Source organism: Macaca nemestrina, chromosome 3, assembly GCF_043159975.1.
Source record: "Macaca nemestrina isolate mMacNem1 chromosome 3, mMacNem.hap1, whole genome shotgun sequence".
Lineage (NCBI taxonomy): Eukaryota > Metazoa > Chordata > Mammalia > Primates > Cercopithecidae > Macaca > Macaca nemestrina.
In genome coordinates this window covers 144,058,787-144,068,077 of record NC_092127.1, presented here as the reverse complement: position 1 = coordinate 144,068,077, position 9,291 = coordinate 144,058,787, and the positions used below count along the sequence as shown (strand labels likewise).

At 36.7% G+C, this 9,291-nt stretch overlaps 1 long non-coding RNA gene across 1 annotated transcript; it reads right to left on the bottom strand.

Annotated features, from left to right (window-relative positions):
* Positions 1 to 2,241: 2,241 nt before the first annotated feature.
* LOC105463323 (uncharacterized) lies at positions 2,242 to 9,239 on the bottom strand. Its single transcript, XR_976261.3, has 2 exons — positions 7,130 to 9,239; positions 2,242 to 3,577 (listed from the first exon to the last, which is right to left on the bottom strand). It is a non-coding gene; the product is annotated as an uncharacterized lncRNA (long non-coding RNA).
* Between the last annotated feature and the right edge of the window lie 52 nt (positions 9,240 to 9,291).

Genomic DNA, 9,291 nt, shown 5'->3' with positions numbered 1-9,291 from the left:
GGTAGTTGTTTTGGTGTTTAGAAAGAATATTTCTACATTGCTTTTATCTGAATTACCAATTACGGACATTATATATTAACTTTCTATTATGATAGATGAAAACATAGCTCTTTGTTTCTTTTTTTCTTTCTTTCTTTTTTTTTGGGGGGGGGGGACGGGAGTCTGGCTCTGTCACCCTGGCTGGAGTGCAGTGGCGCAATCTCGGCTCATGGCAAGCTCCGCCTCCTGGGTTCACACCATTCTCCTGCCTAGGCCTCCCGAGTAGCTGGGACTACAGGCACCCGCCACCACGCCCGGCTAATTTTTTTGTATTTTTAGTAGAGACGGAGTTTCACAGTGTTAGTCAGGATGGTCTCCATCTCCTGACCTCGTGATCCACCCGCCTCGGCCACCCAAAGTGCTGGGATTACAGGTGTGAGCCACCACGGCCGGCCAACATTGCTCTTTCAAACTCCCTTATTTTCTCCATACAATCTTCCTAAGTCAGTGATCATTTTTAGTTAAATCTATCATTGCTTATCTTATTATTACTATATGTATCTTGGTAACTGTAGATACAACAGTATGCCGATTTTTTTTCCATGTTTATAAAGCATTTTCCCCTAAATTTAATAATTGAGTACTTGTTTGTTTTTAGTTGCATAATTCTCTTTACCCCCATAAAATGCAGTTCACTGTATATTAACCATTATCATTGTTTTTGATTCTCTTTTTGTTCTCCATATATACTTACTTATATTAAAATGTTTTATCACATCATCTATTTTGATAATTCTTGAAGTCCTCTCTCCTGAAGTCTGCCACCCTTCTCCAATTTGTACCGATTTATCTCTAGGCTTGCTGCATAGGTGGCATCCTAGGACATAGTTAGGCTTTGTGGTTGGAGCTATTGTTGGGAAAACATGTCTTCCTGTTTCTTAGTTTAAGCCATTTCTTTATTGTATTACACCTACCAGTAGCTTTCTAAGAAAGGGTATATAGTAGATAGATTTTATGACACATCAAAATACTTCATTCTACCACATTTGATTCTAGAAATTGAAATTATTTTCTCTTGGAATGTTGAAGGCACTTCTTTGTATTCTAGTAGCCCATGTTGCTATTGGGATATCTATTGTCCAGTATGTTTGTATTTGACCTTCTTTTAGTCTCTGGAAACTTTGTGGATTTTCTGATTTTTCCTGATATTCTAACATTTTAAAATAATATTCCTGTGTGTTTGTGTGAGTGTGTGTATTATAATTCAATGAGCTGGGCATTTATTGAGCATTTTCATTTTCCTCTAGTTTTACCATGGAAGAGTTCCTTGACTTTATCTTCCAACTATGTTATTAATTATTATTATTATAAATTTCAGTCACCATATTTTTAAATGGTCTAAAAGGTCTTTACAAATCACTTTATTGTAAATGTCTCATATGCTACATTTATTTATATTTTACTCTGTGTACACTCTTAGAGTCTTTGTGTTATAATAGGTGATTTCTATACCATTTATTTATTACTATAATATATATGGATAATTAAATTTACTTTTTTTATTTTATATTATGCTCTTTACTTTTCATTCATTTTGCTGAGCACTTGATGGGATTATTCAATCTGCACATGATGCCTCTAAAAAATACAGCGTGGTATTCAAGTTCATTAATTTCATAATCTAAGGACTCAATCATCTTTCATTTCTGCATACTTCTTCCACCAACCCTACAGTCTTAGAATAATACTGAATTTATATTGTAGGTTTTGTAAATATTGTTTATTAGACATTCTACTGTGTGTTTGCTATATAGAGACTGTCAGGAACCTAATTTATTTAATTTCCTCTAGTACATGGTGTTATTATAAAAATATTTACTGAATGAGTCAATGGCAGGATTAGCTCATCCAGAGGATAGCTTTAAAAAATAACTTACTGCTCCAAATTAATTTTTACTTGTGCAGTAGATGGTGGAAACACATTAGAAAGCCTTTCCTCTTAGGCTGTAACATGAGCTAGGAGAAAGGTAGTTGTAAGCACTTCCTTAGTTATTTCTTTTTTGAAAGGAGATGTTATTCTTGCTTACCACCGTACTATTATTTTTCTCTAGGAATATTTCTCCAATTTATAATGAGGTCAGTGGGGGAAAATAGTATTTCTTTCATAGAAATTTATTTTATGATCAAAATCAATAGAGCCCATCTGTTCAGTAAAAACAAGTTGCCTACAAAAAGATGATAACAAAAATATCCATTACACAATTTTCATTCTTCTTATTACATTTCTTTTAAACAAGAGATGGTTAAATAACACAGCTTAATTTAGTCCTATTTTGCTTTTTTTTTTTTTTCAGGCTCCCTTTAATTAGCCTGATAAAGTGAGTTTGAGATCATAAGTCTCATAGGAGTCTGAGCCAAGTTCCCAGCTCATCAATGTCTCTCAGTCTTTCCAAATTTCTCATAATGTTCTTTAAATGTAATACAGGTCTATATATCGAGCTTTTTAGAAGGAAGAGATCTAAGACTGTTCGGATTTAGAATTTAGTGGATCCAAAATAATATGCTGTGTAGAGTTTATTAAGGCTTTTTATGTGAAAGTGATTAGCACTTGTAACTAGGCAGATACTTGGCAAAGTTCTACACAATTATCTCCAGGATCGATCTAGAGAATTCTTTCACTTGTCTATCTCTTATTTTCTTCTTTCACATCTTCTTCCTTCATGTTTAAATGAGAAGAGACAAATTAACCCCTAACTCAGTCGTTGACAAAGTTTCCATCACTTTTCCTGGTTTTCCTGAGACTGGGTGTAGTTTGACTGAGTAATAAGGCAAGATAGGAAAGTTGGCAAGGAGGTAAGAATAAGGTGAGTGGGTTGCATGTATGCCAGTCCTCAAAAGAATCATCGATAGCCTGTGCCACGCCTGGCCTACTGTTTGTTATGGATTTAAATGGACATTATCATCTTGGGATTGCCATCTGGTTCTAACAATAGACTATAAGGGCTTTGAGACGATCACATTGCCAATCACCCTGTCTGCTTTCCTTTCTTCCCTGCGAACATCACTGTGTACCAGACACCATTCTCATGAACAAAACAGATAGGAGGATACTAACAGAGACAGCATACACATTAGGTAATTTATATGTCTAATATCTTAGAAAGTAATAGGTACTGTGAAGGAAAGTAAAGCTGAGAAGGGCATAGAGAATGCTGGAAACAGGGAGTGAGACCACAGGTTTTATCCAAACGTACTGAATCAGAACATCCAAGGATGTGCGGAGTAGGTATCTAAATTACAAACAAGCCCCCCAAGGGATTATGATACCTTCCAAAGTTTGAGAATTACTTATCTAAATAAAATTCTTTGTGCTGCACTGCATCTAAGAAGTAGAGAAAGAGCATTCTTCTCCAAAAGTTTCATTTTTTTTTTTTGTTTTTTTTGTTCATTGAGGCTGTTTTTCTCTATTTGAGTTTCCTTTGAACATATATTGAAGGCTTCTTAGAATCCACATGCTCATTTCCATGGCTCCCATGCTGATAGCTGAAGGGGGCTTTTCAGAGGAGATGGGGAAGTCAAGAATGCCAGAAATCTCAGTCTGTAGGAAAGACACACTGGTTGGTGTCAGTAAAATAAATCAGAGAAGATACTTAAACAATGAGTTATAACAAAATAATTAACTGTCATATTACTTTATTGAATTACACAGGAGTGCTTTCGTTTGACATCAGGATGCAATTCAATTTCCTTTTGCTAAAAGACATGCAGAGTTATAAATTTTTATTATCTTTATCTGTGGAAACAGGCTACTCTGCATGGCTCTAACATCATACAACCAGTTGAATAAACTTTTGGACATGGCAATAAATCTTGATGAACTTTGTCCAGTGGTCTTACCAGTGAAAGATTAAAAACTAAGATATAAAGCAAATGACTTAATAAGTAACCCCTGCTCTTCAGAGGCAGAATGATTGGGGCTTTAGGAAATAGCAATGGAAGCACAAATTTTTCCTTTTAGGTTCTCTTAGCAACCTCGGGTTTCTGTAGTCCTCCCATGAGCTAGATGTTTGTTCAGGGACATAAGAAAATGCTTTTTCTGCTGACCTCTATGGGAGCCATGGGAAACAGGATTGAAATGAAGGCAGGAAATAAATAGGACATTTCCCATTAGTTTTCTAGTAAGAGTAAGTTATTAATTTACTCTTTTAAAAAATTACTATGGGCCAACACTCTTTTTATATTTTAAGCATATAAGTTGAACACACTCCAATTTAACTTTGGCTCCAAGCAAAAGGGCATCCTGGGTTTTAAACTGATGAAACAGATATATTCTCTTTTTCCTTTAGAGAGCCTGGTCCTTTTTGAATGATCTCTTAACTTTGAAATTGCTGGTATTTTGTTATAGATGTTGAGAAGCTAAATAAATGAGAAGCATATTGACGTAGTGAAAAAAAGTTCTTAAGTTGGGTTCCTGAGTTTGAATTATTGATTACTTGTATAGCCTTTCTGGGTCTCCATTTTTCATTGGCAGAAACTGGAGTAATACATAAGTCCAAACTGTTGGTAGAATGAAATGAAACAACATGCAAAATCCTCTGGCACAGTATCTAGCACATGTAACATACTCAAGGGATGTTAGTTCATATAATATGGTATGACATGTGTTATGCTTCATCCAAGGATCGGTGTAAATTACTCAGTTGGTGAAGATTTCTGTGACTGTAGCAGGATTTTCATATGAGAGAATTTATCATCAATGATTTTGGTAGAAATTTTACACTTTCTGGGAACTTTGGATACTGTATTTGCTGCATATAATTATACCAACAAAATTCCAAGACCCCTGGAGCAATATACCTCAAGAGAGTATCAATACATTTTAATAATTTTCTTCATAAAGTGAAGATCTGCTTCAAAAGATAACATCAAGACTGTATTTTTCATTATGTTAATTCCCAAGATAAAAGAAAATGCTGATCAGTGTGTATGGGTAGGTAGCAGAAGAGGCTGATGTGTGTGTGTGGGAAGGGATGGAACATTTCTCAGGATTCTGGTTTTAAAGGTTTATTGACGGTGTGAAGAACCAAAGTATAACAAACTTATACTTTTCAGGTATAAACTTACAAAGATCACAAGGCTGACTGTGAGAATACAATTGTTCTATGTGAACTTACTTTTTTAAGCCTGAGAGGCTGTTAGCAACTTGGGGCTCTGTCCTGGACAGCAGCAGGTTTATTGTTACGAGATCCTGTTGGTCTCTGGCTGCCAGAGTCTGTGTGACAGCAGACTGACACTGATCTCCATCCTCGCAGACAAAGATGAGCCTTATTGGCTTGAGCCAGGACCTCTCAAGAACATGGGACGGGCCAGGCAAGGTGACTCATGCCTGTAATCCTTGCACTTTGGGAGGCTAAGGCGGGTGGATTGCCTGAGCTCAGGAGTTTGAGATCAGCCTGAGCAACAACGGTGAAACCCTGTCTCTACTAAAGTACAAGAAATTAGCCAGGCATGGTGGCATGCGCCTGTAGTCCCAGCTACTCAGGAGGCTGAGGCAGGAGAATCGCTTGAACCCAGGAGGCGGAGGTTGCAGTGAGCCGAGATCACGCCACTGCACTCCAGTCTGGACAACAGAGTGAGACTCCATCTCCAATAAAAAAAAAAAAAGAACATGAGACGGACATACTGTCTTGCTCCTTCTCATAATTGAGGAAATATACTTGTTCCTGTGGCAGAACATTGGCTTAATTGTGGGACAAATATATGAAACGTTCGCCCTCCAAACCAGCAGAACCTTTGTGTGACTGTGACTATCCAGCTACAACACTTGCCTTTCCATGCTACAAATCACTAAGCTTGGCACTCACGTGTCAGACTAAGAAGACAAAGAGTTTATAATGTGAGGACAATTTACAAATTATTTCTTTGACAAAAAAGAGTCTCAGAGGGTATGTCATAAAATATTATATTATTCCCTTTTCTTACATGCTCTTTTTACATAGAATCGAGCCAGCAAAGCTCTTTTAAAATTAATCTTTATTTATTAAACATTTCATTAACCCTTTTTACACTAAATGATTAGAAGTGGGAAATGAATTAGCACAATTCTAAAACAATACATTATTCCTGAATCTGCTAATTTCACAAGTGTCACTACTGTACTTTCCACAGTCCATTAATAAGACAGTATTGTCCATTCAGATTTGGTTTTTAATCACTCCTTGGGAGAAATGTTTATTACAGTTGGGATTTTTTTGGAAAAACTTGCCTATGGGGCTAAAATATACACTTACAAAGAGTCACAGAACCAATTTGTCTTAAGGCATTTTTTTCCTATAAAGGATGATAGTCCTATTCAGTAAAGCAATTTACTCAAAATGTATACAAGGTAGAGCACTGAGGAAGGGGTGAAGGGAAGGGAAGGGAAAGGAAAACCAGCAACATAAGCTGAGGTCTGACTTCACACTTCACCAGCCCTCAGACTCCCTGAGGAGGGTCACACATGAATAGGACACAATTACATGGTAAAGCAAGGCAGTGTTAGAGAATTTCCTGCCAGAGAAATCGTGGAGGCAGAAAGAGTTCTAGGAATGGATGCCAACCAGCCAGATCAGTCTCTTGGTGTAAGTGGAGTTAAAATGCCTCTTCCTGTAGGCCTTCGGGCATGGCTGAAAACTAAAGGTGAATGGACTCAAACAGCTGGAAAGTGATGTGAGTTTTATGGACTTGAACTTGGCGTAGCAACACCTCTAAGGACTTGTAGATCCTAAGTGCCATGGTGGAGGTTTTCATCAAGCTGTGCTTAACAGTTTTGAGTCTCTTAGGAGACTGACACAGTCCCTTCATACACCTAAGTGGGAATCTTTTTCTCTGTAACTAAAGCCAAGTTTGTTTCAATGATGAACTGAATGGTACAGTGACTTTGTTTCTCTGCTGAATACTACTAATAGGATGCAGTGAATAACTCTGAATGTAACTCATGAAAGCAAGCATTCTGGGAGATACCAGCGTGAGATAACAAAACTGATTCTCATTTTCTTTCATCCTATGCCTAACGGCAAATGTGCAAATCCCTACATGGCAATAAAATGTGTGCTTTTAAAAAATAACCTGAATTACTCTGAAAGTCAAATTGAAACCTCACTGACCTCACCTCTTATTAAAAGAAGTTGCTCTGGACCAAATCTGGAGGAAATGCTTCAGTTTCCTTGACTCTAGAGTCAGTAAAAGAAGACGTTTTCAGAGATTGTTGGAAGTTAAAAAAATCTATAGAGCACAATAGTATCTCAACAAATTCAAGATTCGGTGCTTCTAACACCTGTAGGTCTTAGAGAGTTGCTACGCTTTAACAAAACAAGACACAAAAACTTATTTTTTAAGTTGCGGAAAGTTAATTCCTCTTGGCATGCCTGTCTATATCTCAGAGCTCAGTGATAAAAGCCAATGAACCGAAACATAATGTCAGCTGGAGTCATGTGTAGGTCTCCCTGACACCATGTGAAGCTATGTGTCTATCAGCAACTAAAACTATGTGTCCTTCTTGTGTGACTTAGCCATGTCCTCTAGAGGTTGATATCATTTCAAGACACTATGGAAGCATGGCACACAGCCCAGCCTGAATGATGCAGAGAGGTACTATCAATGCCTGCTTGGCTCTTCCTTGTCACTAGCTCTGAGTGCAGAGCCTGGTGTTCCATTAGACAGCTAGGCCACCTTGCCTGATGTTTTTGATTACAGTGTTTATTTATTATTTATATCCCATCACTTGGAAAAATTTTGAGATGGTTTTGAGACTCTTTAGGTCCTTATAAAGATGGTTTTTGCTTAAAGGAGGAGGCAGTAACACTTTTCCTTTTAAATCTTGACCCTGACTCAGAAGAAAGGCCAGAGATTTTTGTTAATATAAGGGAACATGAGGCAAAATCATTCTGAAATAACAAAATAAGGTGATAGTGCTCATAGTCATTAGCAACTAAAACTAATAGAGAGTCCTTTTCAACAAGGTACTCCTTACATTAACATAAAACTTTTAACAGAGAATTTATTAATATATGCTTTGTTATTGTTTGGAATTTGGAAATTTCTTTTAAGCTTTTTTTCTTAGACATGGTTTCTACTATTAAGAAAATAGCTTTCTCCAATTTGCATTCATGTAGTACTTTCTGCAGCATATAGTAAAAAATGTAGAACTTACCTGTATTTTAATAAAAATGTCTTCATTTCTCTAAACGAAGAAAACTAAAGGGAATTCACTTTTTTATTGAAATGAAAATATACATTAAAGTTTAGAAAAAGTTTATCCTCAAGTAAGTTTCATTGCAAAGTTCTAGACATTTTATTTTGCTCACAAAATTTTGTGTCACCATAAGAGATTTAAAAGACATAAAAGCAAAGAAAAGAGGAGAGAGAGAAAATATATGTCAGTAAATTGCTGAAAGAAAAATCCACATTTCACATCTGGTTATGTGAAGAAACACCTATTCTCCCCTGTGGACCACTGAAACAAATTGTTGAGAACAGAACCTTGTCTTGGTAAGAGGAAAATATATATTCCACACTTTAGGTATAAGTTGAAAATGATAAACAATGTAACTGGGGAAGAAGTGGGAGAAATTTTGTTGCTTCCATATGAAGGGACTGCATGTCCATGCCATACAGATTGGGGGCCTTGGGGGAGGCACAGAAGGAAAGAAATTCATCTAGTATCAGAGGCATGACAGCAACCAGGGTCAGAACCAAGGTCTTCCTCTAAAGACACACATGATGATGAATATGTTGACTTTATCAACTCTGCTTTTTGGGGAGCATGACAAATGCAGTATTTCTCTGTGTATTCATCCCTCAGTTTCTGGAAATTTTACATCCAGAGATTAATGATCCATCACATAATTTATCAGGCCAATGGATTTATTTTTGAAAGACTTGCTAGATGATTCTGATTTAAGTCATCCACTTAAAAGTCCAATTCACAGCCTCAGTTTGATCATTAAGCTATAACCACGGCATCCCCAAATGGGTTTGCTGGTCATCTCCAGAGTGAAGGCCAGTAAGATTCTTTCCCTTTTATTGCTTTCCTGTCTAGCAATACCTCTGCCTGTTCCAACCATGCCCACAAGAAGCCTACCTCTGGCAGTGATGCTCAGTCAACAAACTCAAAGGGATGTGTGTCTTCCATGGAAACCTGTGACACTTCAAATGCTTACCTGTTTATATTAGATTAGTACTATATTAGAAGATTAAAATTATAAGTAATTTTTAGTATATTAGGATTATTACTAGTATATTAATTATCTTCATAGTATATTAGATTATTCA